The following is a 15561-nucleotide window of genomic DNA, read 5'->3' as shown; positions in this document are numbered from 1 at the left end:
TAGCTGGGGTATGATTAAAAAATTTTTTTCATTGACCCTTCTTGCTTTCAAACCCAGGGTCTAATTAAAAACAATGCTTCCTAAAAGAGGTTATCATCAAAGATAGCTTTAGTAAAGCGTTACAGTTTTTGATAACACTGTTGTCTTCAATGAGAGGCCTAATGTCGTTGCTTCGGTGACCAAAATCAGTAATTAAACATCTTACAGCTAGCCCATGTTTAAGCTGCAGTTTCTGAGAGCTTATAAATCCATGAAAATAAATCTCTCTGGGGCCATCTCAATGCCAGAAAGACAGCTTTAAATGAGCTATAGAACTGAACCTTGCTCTTTGCCTGACGTGTGTGATGCTTTGCAGAATGCCTATTTATAGAACGACTTTAAATACAATCGTGACCTCTTCTTTTAAAAAATATATGTACTTTTCACTATTTTTTTCCATTTAACTTTGGGATGAAAGCCATCTTCGTTTGGTTCTGAGATTCTATTTACATAAGGCACGGCTGCATGATAAAGAAAACAGAGCATATCTGAAAAAACTGTTAAACACCAAATCATAATCTAACTATTTCTAGAATTTTTACAATGCAAACAGGTCTTAGAAATCAATTAAAGAGTAAGACAAACATGATTGGGGAGAAACTCTTTCTTTTGCCTGCCCAGTATCCATGATCTTTTTTTTTCTATTAGTGATAACTCAATTTTCCTTTGCAAAATCATTCCTCCCCTGACCCTGACAGTACACAGTCCACTTTCTTCTAGTTCTCACCATCTAGTTGTTCCTTCCAAAGCCTGGACTTCTAGTGTCCCCTTCAAGTCTGTCAGGTATCCCAGGTCCTTTGAATTAAGTCATTTTTGTCTGGTGAGAACTCAAGTTGGGTTTATGTAGCTTGTTCTCCGAGAATCCTTGCTGACTTTAGCTGATTAGATGAAAGCTCAGTTAGGAAAGAATATGTCTATCGTTGTTTCATGCACTAGTGTCTGAAACACAGTAAGTGCTCAAACAATATTTGTAGAATTAATTTATGAAACTTAGAGGAATGCAGTAACATGTTAGGTTTCACAGGCAGATTATTTCAGAACCTATGTAAAAGATTAAATTCCCTTTGATATTTCCTTCCATTATTTCCTCCCAATAAACAGCCTTCTCTTAAACTATATATGCTCTGCTCCAGCTTTTCTGAGGGAAGAGCTGCTTACATTACTGGTTTTTAACATGTGTACCATTTCTGTAATATGGTCACTTTATACTATTCTGATATTTCTGGATTTTTATCTGAGCATAAAAATATTCCAGGAATACCACTGGATGATACATTTATTAATGTTATAATCCTTTAAATACTCTTAAAGTCATAAATTAAAAATAATGACATAAAATTGAAGACAGATTGTGACCAATTATTTTCTCATTGATACTCATTCAACACAGTGTACTGTACACTGGATAGGAGAAAAAAAAAACCCAACGATTATGCAGTTTAGATAAGAATATAGATAGAACATGAATAACTCCTTGGATTAAAGGGTTATTTTCTAAGGAGCAAAATCAAAGTCTTGAACATATCCTGTAAGATTGCCTACTCTCTAGTCTTATTTTTTCTTTTACACCTCAAGTCCAATGCTCGGAATAACCAGAGCTTTTGCCTACATTTCCATTTTACCTTCCATTTTCCATATACACTGAAATCTCAAATTTCTTGGATAAAGAAATTTCTCAAAGAAATTTGAGATTTCATATGGCTTTCTTCATCTCTGAAGCCATCCCATGGGTTTGAGGGGTGTCTGGGTGGCTCAGTTGGTGAAGGGGACTGACTCTTGGTTTTGGCTGAGCTCATGACCTCATGGGTCATGATCTCATGGATTGTGAGATGGAGCTCTGTGTGCGGCTCTGCACACATTGGGAAGACTGCTTAAAGATTTCCTCCCTCTTCCCCTCCCACCACTCCACAAGCACGCACTCTCTCTCTCAAATAAATAAATCTTTATTATCATCCTTTGAGACCCAAAGAAAACATTAACTCATTCATGAGCAATTTTTCAGATGACTCAGATATATTTATGTCTCCATTCTTATCTCTTAAAATATGCTCTATAAAAATCCATTCTAGTATTAAATCCATTTGGTCATAATTATTTTTACATGTTTATCTCTCCCAATATTCTACAAGCTCTTCAATGATAAGAAATGGATTGTGTTCATTTAATTATTTCTCTGCATGCTAACTGATACATTGATATGACAAATAGAAGCATAAATGAATAGAGACAAGATTAAAAGTAGAACACAACTCCCAGGCCAGCTCTTCTTTTCATTGCACGAAGCTGACTTTATCCATGACAGACAGGCAAACATACTATATTATGATCTAACTAGAAAGTGATTTCCTCCAATTTCAAATATATCTGTGAGAAAATTGTGTAAGACTAGAAAGGAGGACAAAGACAGTATTTATTCTGTTGGTTTAGGTTACACACCTTGTGAATTCAAATATCTATGTTTCAGACTATATTCTTTCAGTTAAGAATACCCAATTATTTCACCTCTTCACTTCATTTTGGATACATGTGAACCTTGACTTCATCTTAATATTGTGGTCTATATTCACCCCCAAATGTAAATGTATTTTAAAATCAATCAATCAATCAATCAATAAATCTCAACCCTCAAGATTTGCTTTGATTGGGTAATATGAAATAAAAATAGTGTGTGTATATATATATATATATATATATATATATATATATAGCAAAGCCAGTTTTCTTTTTTAATGTATACTTGTTTTTTAATGTATACTTGATATATAATGTTACATTAGTTTCATATGTGCAACATAGTGATTTGACAAATTTATATGTTATCCTAAGCTCACCACAAGTGTGGCTACCATCTGTCACCACACAACGTTATTGTAATACCACTGACTATTTCCTATGCTGCACCTTTCATCCCTGGAAATAAACACAGCTTGTAAGCCTGGTTGACTGGGTAATTGGTACTGTGTAGACTTGGTCTGTGTTTCTTTGCAAGCGTATCTTCATGCTTGAGCCACAGTTTCTATTAGATTTAATTATGCTCCCCTGCTACTTTAAATCGAGGGTATCGTCAAAATGAGGATTGTGTCTCTTAAATTTAATTACTTCCCTCTGTGGATCAAGTGCCTAGGATGCTGCTATTAAAAGGAGGCTGTTATTAAGAGAGACTGCTCCTGAACTGGAACATACATTTGTTAAACTCTCAATTTTGTAGTGTCATGGCTCCAACCAGCTGTGTTCCTTGCATGAGTTCATTCTTTTTTAGTGAACATGCCTAATGGAACAAAATACCCCAAACGGATATGCACACATCTCCTTTTTTTGTCCTCCAAACATCGATCATTTACTTCTACCTGATTGGTATTTCTTCAGGGAAATGGTGTATCTATTCTACCACATTGTGGCTAATGGTTCCTGTACATGAACCTTGAGGCTATATATGCTTTTCTAATAATAATTTATTATCACTATCCCTAAGGGTGTTGTAACAGAAACAGAAAGGTGAGAAAAAGAAGAAAAACACAACGGAGAATTATGCCAGCTGTGTACCTAGATCGATTATTACAAATAGTTAACTCAGATAATTGAACTCTAAGGGATGTCATCACTTGAATTTTCAGTTTAGAGTTGTCCCGACTTAATTCCATGGATCTTCAGATTCATTTATGAGCAACCTTAATACTGATGATTTAGCTAAGAACCTCAAGTAGAGTGCCTAGAGAGCTCAGTTGGTTAAGAGTCAGACTTCCCTCAGATCATGATCCCAGGTTCCTGGGATCCAGCTCTGTGTCATGCTCCCTGCTTAGCAGGGAGCCTGGCTCTCCTCTCCTCCCTGGTCCTGTTCTCTCTCACTATCTCTGTCACTAACTCTGTCTCTCAAATAAATAATCTTTAAAAAATTAAAAAAATAAAGAACCTCAAGCAACGTTAGAAAAATGGAACAAATATATTAACTATTTTCTATTAATAAGAACACTAACATAGCGTTAGAATACCTATGTGCAAGTCTCTGCTGCCATCTACTAGCTGGGTGACTTTGAGTAAATTGCTTTGGTTAAAAATAAGGTGGTAATTGTAATCCATGCCTTACTTACCTTCTGAGTTTATAAGAATAATGAAATAAGAATTTTCATATTAGCGGTGCCTAATGGTGCCTAAAGTCATAATGGTGCCATAATGGTGCCAAAACTGGGTGGCTCAGTGGATTAAAGCCTCTGCCTTCAGCTCAGGTCACGATCCCAGGGTCCTGGGATCGAGCCCCACATCGGGCTCTCTGCTCAGTGGCGAGACTGCTTTCCCCTTCTCACTCTGCCTGCCTCTCTGCCTACTTGTGATCTCTCTCTGTCAAATAAATAAATAAAATTTTAAAAAAGGAATTTTCATATTAAATTTCCATGCTAAAATTGAGAAATTGCTCTTTACAGAAGTATATAAATTCAAAACAGAAATTTAAAAAAAAAAAAAAACCAGCAAAGAGAAGCCAAGATATTTGGTACATTCAGTGGAATATGTCCAATCCATAAACAGACCTTGGGTACATGATTTTGAACTGGTTTGACTGAATTTTTGACCCAACGGATAGAATGCTTTGACATCCTGAGGACATTATTTAAAACAGCAATTATTTTCTCACCCTTTATTACCTTCTCCCCGACAATAATATAGGCCAGAAAACTAATTATCAAAAGCAGTTTTCATCATGCAAGAAATGGATGACCAAGTTACTTGGGTCAGTTCTCGAATAAGTATTTTTGTATGATCTAGACATTTAATTGAACTGTGCTCAATTATCCATTCCTACAATCCAGTCCGTATGTCCATGTTCTTCTGGTGCCTTCTGCTACCACTTTTGTCATTGAGATAACTCTGGACTATAAATCATTCAAAGCACAGTTAAAATGACAAGGCCATTAATCTCTGACCTTGGATAGAAATTTTCTGTACTCTGTAAGGAAGTATTGAAGGATCTATTTAGTAAACAACAGAAAACTATGGTAAAGTAGAAAGGGTATGAGGAAAAAGAAAAACCTGTCCCATGAAAACGAGATTCTTTAATTCTGCATAGCTCTTGAGAACGCAACGGACATTAGGCATTGAAAATTTTTAAATAAATAAGTGAATAAATAAATAAATATAGTAATAATGGCCACAATGATTAATATTTATTCCGGATTTATAAGTCCTAGGCAGTTTGCTAAATATTTTATATACATGTTTTAATTACGTCCTTTAAACAACCTTACCAACTAGGACAATTATGTACCCTAACTTACAAACAAAAAAACTGAGGTAGAGAAATTGAGTAAATTGCACAGTATCATATACCAGAACTCAAACTCAGGGTTACCTGACATCAGAATCCACTCTTAATCTCTTTACTACATTGTAGAAAAGGCAAAATTCAACTCAATATAACTTTATCTGAGCTCTCCAGTAACAGAATGAGCCTGTCAGTAGCAGTAATTTCTATTCACTGAGAAGGAACTTGATAGAATAATAAGCTTGATGTTATGCTATGGAAGATGGAAATGAAGTCCAGAGCTACAAAGTAGCATTTTTTTTTTTTTAAAGATTTTATTTATTTGACAGACAGAGATCACAAGTAGGCAGAGAGGCAGGCAGAGAAAGAGGAGGAAGCAGGCTCCCTGCCGAGCAGAGAGCCCGATGCGGGGCTCGATCCCAGGACCCTGGGATCATGACCTGAGCAGAAGGCAGAGGCTTTAACCCACTGAGCCACCCAGGCACCCCCAAAGTAGCGTTTTCACTATGGCGAAGTGGTTAGAAGCAGAGCCGGGTTGGGTGATCTCCTGTTCCCCCACTCAAGTGACCTCTTCACCACGGACAATGTTTTCTCAGTGTGATGCTGGAGGAGCAATTTGATGATGGTATAGAGGTGTTTAAGCAAAAAATAGTTCCTTGGACTGTGTTAGCTATTTTTCTGCCCTTCCAGCTAGCTTTCTTAGACTTATTCTTGTGATTGACACTAATTCCCTAGGATGAGCAATAGGACTTGGTAACTGTTATAACTTATTCCCCAGACAAATGTAATTGGCCCAAAAGATGGACAAATGAGAGACCTTCCTTGGTATTAATCCATGGGTTTTAGGGACACTATGTGCTTTTCCAATGAAGCTACTGATATGTGATTGTTGATTTATGTTCAAAAGGAAACTCCTCCAGCACATGAAAAGAAACACATGAGAGGTCAAAAAGAATCCTGAAGCCATTGAACCCTGGGTTCTAAGGTTTAAATCCATCAGACTTTTGTTTCTTTTCAATTTTATGAACTACCTATATCCTTCCTTGACTATAGGAGTCAATTAGTTTCTCTTTTGTTTAAGTTAGTTAGAGTTGGGTATCATTTTCCTGCAAGCAGAAGACAAAAGCCTAACTACTCAAGATGGGGAAGGTGAACGCTATTTCTCTTAAGGTGTCTTTTTGAATCAAGTCATTGTGAATCACTAATCTTCTGTTTAACACATTCAGTCATTTAACACCACTGCCTATTTACCACCAATTCATGAAAGCACCCAGCAAGTCCATCTGAGTCCCTTTTGTGAAGTCAAGTGAAAACCTCTCCAACATATAACCCTGTTTCCAAATGGGAAAATGGAAAGAAAGTCTAAAAATGAATCCCAATTTTCACAAAATGTTTAGCTTTCCTTATGGGAATTAAAAACACTGTAGCTAGAAACCTTTCTTTAGCACTACTAAAAAGGGGTACTTGAATGAAGCATTTTATGAGAAAAATCTTGTTTACTCACAGAGAAACTCCTCTGTGACCTTATGCACTAGGTTATTTCCTCCCAAGCAGGTGTTTATTACCATGTAGTCATGGGAGCTGACATGACTATTTGTTGTGCCTGAAGTGTAATTATAATTCTCTGTTTCTCAGAAACAAGTCTTTGGAATTAGGAAGGCAATGGTCAATGCAGTAGAAAGAGATGAGCCCTTTCAAAATCTTTGCAAAATTTCTTGCTCAGGACATTCAGTGACTTTGGGAAACGTTTGTAGATAGGCTGATGACCAGCAACTCTTGTACAGGTGACAATGACCAAAACAAGGAATCACAGAGTATGACAAGACACCTAAAAACATCACCACCGGGGCGCCTGGGTGGCTCAGTGGATTAAGCCGCTGCCTTCGGCTCAGGTCATGATCTCAGGGTCCTGAGATCGAGCCCCGCGTCGGGCTCTCTTCTCCACAGGGAGCCTGCTTCCTCCTCTCTCTCTGCCTGCCTCTCTGCCTACTTGTGATCTCTCTCTGTCAAATAAATAAAATAAAAATCTTTATTAAAAAAAAAAATAAAAAAAAATAAAAACATCACCACCGTGTTCTTATGAAATATAAAATTATTAAAATTTTAATGTCACCTGTCAATTAAAAAAATATGTCTCGGGGCGCCTGGGTGGCTCAGTGGATTAAGCTGCTGCCTTCGGCTCAGGTCATGATCTTAGGGTCCTGGGATCGAGCCCTGCATCAGGCTCTCTGCTCCACGGGGAGCCTGCTTCCTCCTCTCTCTCTGCCTGCCTCTCTGCCTACTTGTGATCTCTCTCTCTGTCAAATAAATAAATAAAATCTTTAAAAAAAAAATATGTCTTGCTAATTCTACATCATTTTTCACATTGAATTGAAAAGAGAGATGTAGTGTGAAGGTTGTCATTAGGGTCAGGAAAAACCAGCAAATATATTTGAGTCATGACAGATATTACATTATTATCTTTTTTGTTGAATTGTGATCACTTTGTCACATAAGTTTAAAATGAATTCAGAGTCTTTCTATCTCTAATCATTCTTAGAAGCAAGGAAAACAGGAATTTCTAGGAGCTGTAAGATACTCAAGAAATGACCATCCTTAAACCACTTTCCAGTTAGTGAAATGGAAATTTTTCAAGGTCAAAATATTAAAGAAGCACTCAAGTAGATGCCCTATTACATGTGATGTGCTTACCCAGCTGTCTGTAACTTTAAATCACCGACTTTATGTCAAGACTTGCCAACACTGGAGTGACCTTACAGAGGTCAGGGCATAGTGGGAATTATTGGATGGGTGGATTACATATCAGGTTTATTGTGGGATAATGCCTAATTTTCTTCACTTCCACTTAGATAATAAATAGAAGCTCACAACATACTAAACACTCAATATTTCTCTATTCAGTCTTCAAAATATAGGTAGTCATGTAAAAAATACTGTTATTTCAAAGTGTGACTTGGGGATAAAATTCTTTTTTCAGTTGGTTACCACACCAAAATGACTCTCCTCTGTAACTGATTAAAACTTAATTTTTAAAGAAAATTCTGTACATTGGAAAGAAAATTAAAAACTATCTAAAAACTACTAAAAACATCTATGCTTTTTACATTTCCTTCAGGATTTAGTAATTAAAAATAATATTCAGAACCAACATATCAGCTTCACTTTTCCTGTGAATTCACAGCCTTAAAATAGTGATGCCCTTTCAAGAAAACACTATTCAAAATGACAAGGGCAGGGCATCACTAGGCAAAGAACCATTAACTTTCAACCTTTTGTCCCTTTTCTAATGTTTTGTGAAAAATATGGTAGTAACAGATAATTTATCTACCTCATTCTAAACTATTCCTCACCAAGCAATCTACCCTTTTGGACATCTTACTTTTCTGCAACTTCACACTTTTGCATATATTTCATGGATACAGCTTCCTTTGACTTTAAACAGAGATTCATATTTTTAAAAATGGAAAAGCCAAAGCAAGCAAAAAACTATGGACTTGGCTGAGAACAGAATTCAACAAAAATTGAGTCAAAATTGGGGGCCTGGGTGGCTCAGTCTGTTAAGCATCTGCCTTCAGCTGAGGTTATGATCCTCAATCATGGGATGAGTCCCACATCCTGGCTCCGTGCTCCATGGGGAGTCTGCTTCTCCCTCTCCCTCTGCCTCTCTCTCTCTCTCTGCCTCTCTGTCTCTCAAGAACAAATAAATTCTTTTAAAAAATTAAATAAAAATTAAGAAAAATGATAAAAGTATACACACTAAGTAACTTCAACTTGAATTATTAGGATGATCCAATTTTGTCCTTATGAGGTTGTTTCCCAATTTATCTATTTTGGTAACTACAAACATGTTATTTTCTGGTACAATTTTATGAAATACCAAAGGATAAAGTAGGTTATTGTACAGATTGGGAATTTTGTTAATCTTTGATTAGGCTTAAAGGATAATGAATGTTTTCCTTGGTATACAGCTGTATCAACACCATCATCTTTGTCCTCATTGTCCTCATTGTCACCATCATCATACCATCATCCATTCATTAGTTACTATAGAGTAAGCCCTATGCTCAGCACTTTACAAAAATTATCATTTCTTTTAAAAAGATTTTATTTATTTGACAGAGAGAGAGAGAGATCACAAGCAGGCAGAAGGGCAGGCCGGGACCAGGGGAGCAGGCTCCCCGCCGAGCAGAGAGCCCGATGGAGGGCTCGATCCCAAGACCCTGAGATCATGACCTGAGCTGAGGCAGAGGCTTAACCCATTGAGCCACTGAGGCACCCCAATTATCTTCTTAATCTAACACAGGAATAGGAAAAAGACACAGTAACAACTTCATAAGGTACGTAGTAATATAATTTGAACTTTGCATATGAAGTAAAGAGAAGTAAATAAATGCTCAGACACATAGAAAGAACTAGTATAGAACCCAAGATTTGAACCCAAGCAGTCTGAGAGTCTTCCTTTCAATCTAATTTCTTAATTCATTTCCAGGGAACTTTATGTGAAAATTTCTTTATGTAACATTCTTCACTAGTATGTGAATTATATGCTACTCCAAGACTAAAGATTACTAAAACCTAAAAGATTCTCAACACTCAAGAAGCCCTTAAGGACAGGGTTCATTCTTAGAATCATTTGCAGTAACCAAGCACATGCAATGGTTCTAAGTAATTTTTGATTAGTATTTTATCAAAGTAAAACAACAATATGGTTTAAAGAATTAAGCAGTTCTAACTATCTAGAATAAACATTATAATTTCCTGTTACCCTCATCTCAATCTTGGAAGAAGAAACCTTCTTCTGGATCTTGCTTCTGTCTTTCCAAATACTATGCTTATATTGCTATCTCTCAGTGGGTATCTGGAGATTGGTATTTATAAAATTTTGCATTTTGGCAGGTGAAGATTTTAGCTTTTCTACTCTCTACCTTTCCTACCTCTATTCTCAAAATGCTGTACTACAATCTTTGCTTAATGCCATATTCAGTGTTTTAATTATCATAACCATGTAAATATGGCTCACTATTGAGTCATAATGTACTACGATAACTCTTTCTTCTTAGTCCTTTTGTTTTTCCTAGAATTAGGATTGCTCATTTTTTTTGAAAACCCCAACTTTTATTTTAAAAAACAGCCGGATAAACCGGCAAAAGCCAGTTTGTTGAAAATTCAAGATCGTATAAAAATGCTTCCAGGACATAGTAGCATTTACATGTTCACTTCATCTCCATTCAGATGAATTTCAGCTTCCAAAAGGCACACTGCTCAAAAGCACTCATTCTTCATTTTGCCAACTTTGCTCAAGAGGTACTAAAACAATGGATGGAGTTCTTTAAAATTTACTTTGAAAGAACAGATGATGCTGGAATTCTGGACCTGAGGATCTCTAGTATTTGAACAAATCCACAGATGGAACTGAAGGTAGGTGAAGACTTCAGTTTTGGTTATTTCCAACTTTTCTGTGAGGACATACATTTCACTAAAGCTTAGGCTTGTAGCCACACATCCTTTTGTATGTATTTTCAATGTTTAATGGTTGAAAATCTAGCTAACCAGTAACCCAAACTGCTGAATTAGCCATAATTCAGAGGCTCACATGGGGAAGCCACAGGGACCTGGCTCTCATTCACCCCCTAGCCATCTCTTGGTAATGACTTCCATTTCTAGAGACTGGGGAAGCTTTGTGAGCAGCAACTAATCTACTCTAACAGTCCTCCTTGTGCTTGATGCCAGATTTCTTCCTGTGCCTACCTAAGCAATCCCCAATGTAAAACCACTTTTAGCTTAAACAAACAAAACAACAGAACATGGCCAACTTCTAAAATCCTTTAAGCATTGCTCATTTTTATTGCTTAAGGGTCACTGAATCTTTTGCCAAGACATCCCACATCCTCCAATAGATCTGAAACTTCTCTAAACCTAGTATTCATACAATCAGAATTGTCAGAAAAATGTCAATTTCATTTTTAAAAAATCTTTTGTAGATATTTCTTCTGGAGTCACTTTCTTACCGCTCCAAATTGTACTAGTATCTTTTATCAAGGCCTGCAGTACAGATGTCAGGTTTTTCTTTGACCTCATCTTTGGAATTATCTTAATAACTCTTTTGTGATAGATCCTCTGTTCCCTAGATTCAAAGCTTACCCTTTCGTACTTTCTCATTACTTTTGAAGAGCATCCTACATCAGATGCCCACAGAACAGTGATGAAAGAAAACTTTTTGAGACACTGAATAACTCAAAACATCTTTATTCTACCTTCTTACTCAATTTATGAATCTATATTTAGTCATACCATTTATTAGAATAAAAGAATAAAAAATGAATAAATAAAATATCATTTCTCTATGAATTCTGAAGACACTGGATCCAATTATCTTCTAGCTTCAGTGTGAATGTTGAAGTTTCATGCCAAGCTGACTTTCAATTCTTTATATGAAACGTTCTCACTATTAACATCTGGAAAATTTCAGAATCTTCTTTTTTTCATATAAAACTACTTATTGAGAATCTTCTTTTTATAACCAATATTTTGACAAAAAAATGACTGAGAAAAAGGAAAAAAAATAACTATATGCCACAGAGTAGTTCCTTTTTATTCCCTTTTTTTTTTTTTTTTTTTTTTTGGTGGACACTTTTGGTGTCTTATTTACTTCAGTTCTGTGATTTCTTTTTTCCTATATTATTTCTTTGGTAATTTCCCATTATTTTGTCTGTTGTCTCTTTTTGGAATAGTATTAGAAGAATATTGGACTGCCTGACTCACTCAATTTTCTTATATGCTCCCCACTATCATCTGTTCCTATCTCCCTAGTTTCCAAGAGAATTACAGAATTTATATCTTATAAAATTATACTGATGCTTATCTAATCATTAGTTTAATGTACAGATGTTTATCTAATCAATTTTTATCTAATCATTTGTTTAATTTCTAACATCCTTATCTTGTTCTCTAATTGTACTTTATATAGTTTTTGTAAAGCTTCTTCTGCTGTTATTCTGGGATTTCTCTGTGGCTACTAATTTTACTAATTTTATATATATATGTACTTTTTTCTTTTTTTTCTTTTTTGAGGTGTTCTACTTTCTGCCATCTTGTTCATTCTGAGTTAGGTTGTTCTTTTTGTTTTTTGTTTTTAAGTTTATGTATTTGATCATTATCCATCCTAGAGAGGTTCTTCAACTGTGGTACCTGTTTGTATCTTATTTGGTACTTCCTAATATCAATATTTAGCTGTTTTTTCTCTGGAGTGGTTCAGTTCAGTCAAAAAAGGGATGCTCCTATATCTTTTATTGAAGATCACAAACCTCTGTGCCAGCTTTATAAAAACTCTTTCTGGAAGAAAAAGAGAGCTCAAGCCCCACAGGTCAGTAAGCACCATCCCACCTTCTGGAGATCTGAGAGTTGGGAGTGGCTAATTTAATTACTTCAGAGATTAGATCTCCTATCTCCTGAGATATAGGTTTATCCACTTAACTATGAATAATGGACGGGGCAATCTTGGGTTCTTCTTCATCTATATCCAAACTTTTTAATCTATATCACTTTGAAGCCTATATACCATCAACCTCAAGTAACCTTTTTTCAGTAATCAATGCCTTCAAATTGAAAGTCTTCCAAGAGTTCTGTGGAATATGTCAGCTTCCACCTTGTTAGCATTTCCCTCATCTACTATGGAGATTTGACATTTTCTTCTGCCCTGTTTATTCCAATACCATGCACTCAACTCCTTATCTTTTTATATTGTTATTTAGAGATACTGATTTATCTTAGATTCATTAAGGCCGGAATATAGATCTCTGTTTCATGTACTTCAAAGGGCCTAAATATTTCTCTACTACCTTAAAACTAAAAGCCTGCTAACTATAAGATGGCTTCTATAAATGAATACACAGATTAATAAGCCATTAAAAATATCAGTAGAACAGTTGGTCTGTTGCTCACTGTATATGTGCCTCAAATACTTGTTGGACCTGAATATAAAGCCACAATAAGGCACTAGAATCAGCTTGATTATATTTTCCCTTTCCAGTAACTTCTCTCCTTTCTAATTTTATGGACGATGCTGACATTGACCAGCGGGTGTGGAAAACTCCAGTGGGAAATTTTAAATAAAGGAAATTGATGGCTAAATAAACATAGTACTTAAATTTAAATATATCTAAGAGCTCGGCTATTATTCTTAAGTACCTCAGCCATCTCCCTTAAGTCTATCCACCTAATTATTCCGAATGTAAGGAGATGCCACTGCTTAGTCCACTATCTTCAGTGGATAAGTGAGTATATTTATAAATACAAAAGTGTTATTTTACAATCCATATCACATTCTCAGGAATTTACTCAAAAAATCTGGTTGACTCAAGCAATGATATTTGCTAACTAACTACAATTGCTGATTGGCTAGCCCTTCATAACAGAATTTTGTGTTAGGTTTCTCAAAATTTGAGAAAGATAAAGTACCTATAATAATTTTGTGTGGTGTATTATGAAAACAGTCAAGTATTATGAAAAGCAAAATACAATGAAAAAAGCAAAATACTTTGTAATTGATTATATAAAACAATTTGATTTTTATAATTAATAACATAAAACAATAATTAACAAATGAAAACTATAATATGAACACAATATTTAGGAACTACTCAGGTTTGGAGAGTCCAAAGTAAGTAAATGTTAAAACTTTATAGGCACATATAGAGCTCAAACATGCTCTTCAATGTTTTTAAATTTCAGTAACTTTACTGTAACTAACATTGTAGTATACATAATTGGTCATTTAATGTTGAATTCTCTAAAATATCACCACACTGCCTGTTAATAAGTCAAAACCACTTTTTAGAACACATGGTAAATGAGAAAACTATTTTGACAGAATCTTACCAGTTTCTTAGAAGGGGAAAGTCGTAAGTTAGGTATTTACAAATATCTGGGGTCTGAATTCAGATGTTTTAGGGCAAGTTCTTCAAGGCAGGAAAATGACTATGATAAGGCAAAATTTTAAGATAATAGTTAAGACTTGATAGATGTATCTAGGCAAGTTCCTTTAAATGATCTTTGTTAAGTAAACTGGTATTCAACAAATAAACATGTTGCTCATGGAAAATAAACTATTGTCTCAGATAAACTGATTTTCAAGACATTCTGGAATAAAATAATATTTGTATATAGTTTTACATTTCTTTTTTTTTTAAGATTTTATTTATTTATTTGGCAGACAGAGATCACAAGTAGGCAGAGAGGCAGGCAGAGAGAGGAGGAAGCAGGCTCCCTGCTGAGCAGAGAGCCTGATGTGGGGCTCGATCCCTCGATCCTGGGACCCTGGGATCACGACCTGAGCTGAGAGCAGTGGCTTTAACCCACTGAGTTACCCAGGCGCCCCTATAGTTTTACATTTCTTAGGCAAAGTTTTCTTGAAAAACACAATTAAGGAAACATAGCCTAAATGGTCTAAATTCATTTCTTTCCTGGAAAAATCTTCCTGAATATAAACTAAGTAATGGTGACACAGGAGGTTTCAGTTATACTTCTCTTTAAAACAATGTACTTTTGGAGGGGGGAGTCAAGATGGCGGGGAAGTAGGAGGAGGCACCATTTCAACCTGTACCCTAAAGTGAGCTGATTACCTACCAAAGAACTCCGACCACCCATGAAATCAGCCTGAGATCAGAATTATACACGTCTGGATCTCTACAGGAGCAGAAGACGCCAGTGGCAGGTAAAGCAGACTGGGAACGTCCGACTGATATCGGAAGATAAACAAAAGGGGGAGGGAGCCACCAGAGGTGACCGATCAGAAAGTAACACCCCAACACGAGAGTGCTCTGCGTCTGGGGACCAGCATTAACTTGGAGTCTGGTTGAAAGCACTCAAAAAACAAACAGCAAAGGATCGCGGGGGGTAATAGTGGGAACCTGGGCAGTTAGGGTCAGGGACCTAAGTCCCCGGACCCAGGACAGCCTCCCCTGGCGCGGAGCCAGAGAGAGTGCGGCGGAGAAATCAGGTCTCCTCCCTGAGCCGCCAGTGCACCTGACCCGCCAGCGCGCCCGAGAACGAGTGGGGTCTGGCTCCCGTGAGGGGCTGGGAGCCTGGCCAGACGGCAATCCTGAAACGCGCGCGTCCCACACCCTCCCTTGGGATAGGTGCTCATAGGCGCTAGCCTGGAGCTCTGGCAGCCAGAAAAACCAGACATTCCCAGCCCGGGACAGCGGGAAAATCTCAGTGTGCGATCTCTGCTCAGAACCTCTCTGGCGGTCTGGAGCTGCCTAGACAGC

Source organism: Meles meles, chromosome 20 (genome assembly GCF_922984935.1).
Source record: "Meles meles chromosome 20, mMelMel3.1 paternal haplotype, whole genome shotgun sequence".
In the NCBI taxonomy this organism is placed as follows: Eukaryota; Metazoa; Chordata; class Mammalia; order Carnivora; family Mustelidae; genus Meles; species Meles meles.
This window is presented reverse-complemented; position numbering follows the sequence as displayed.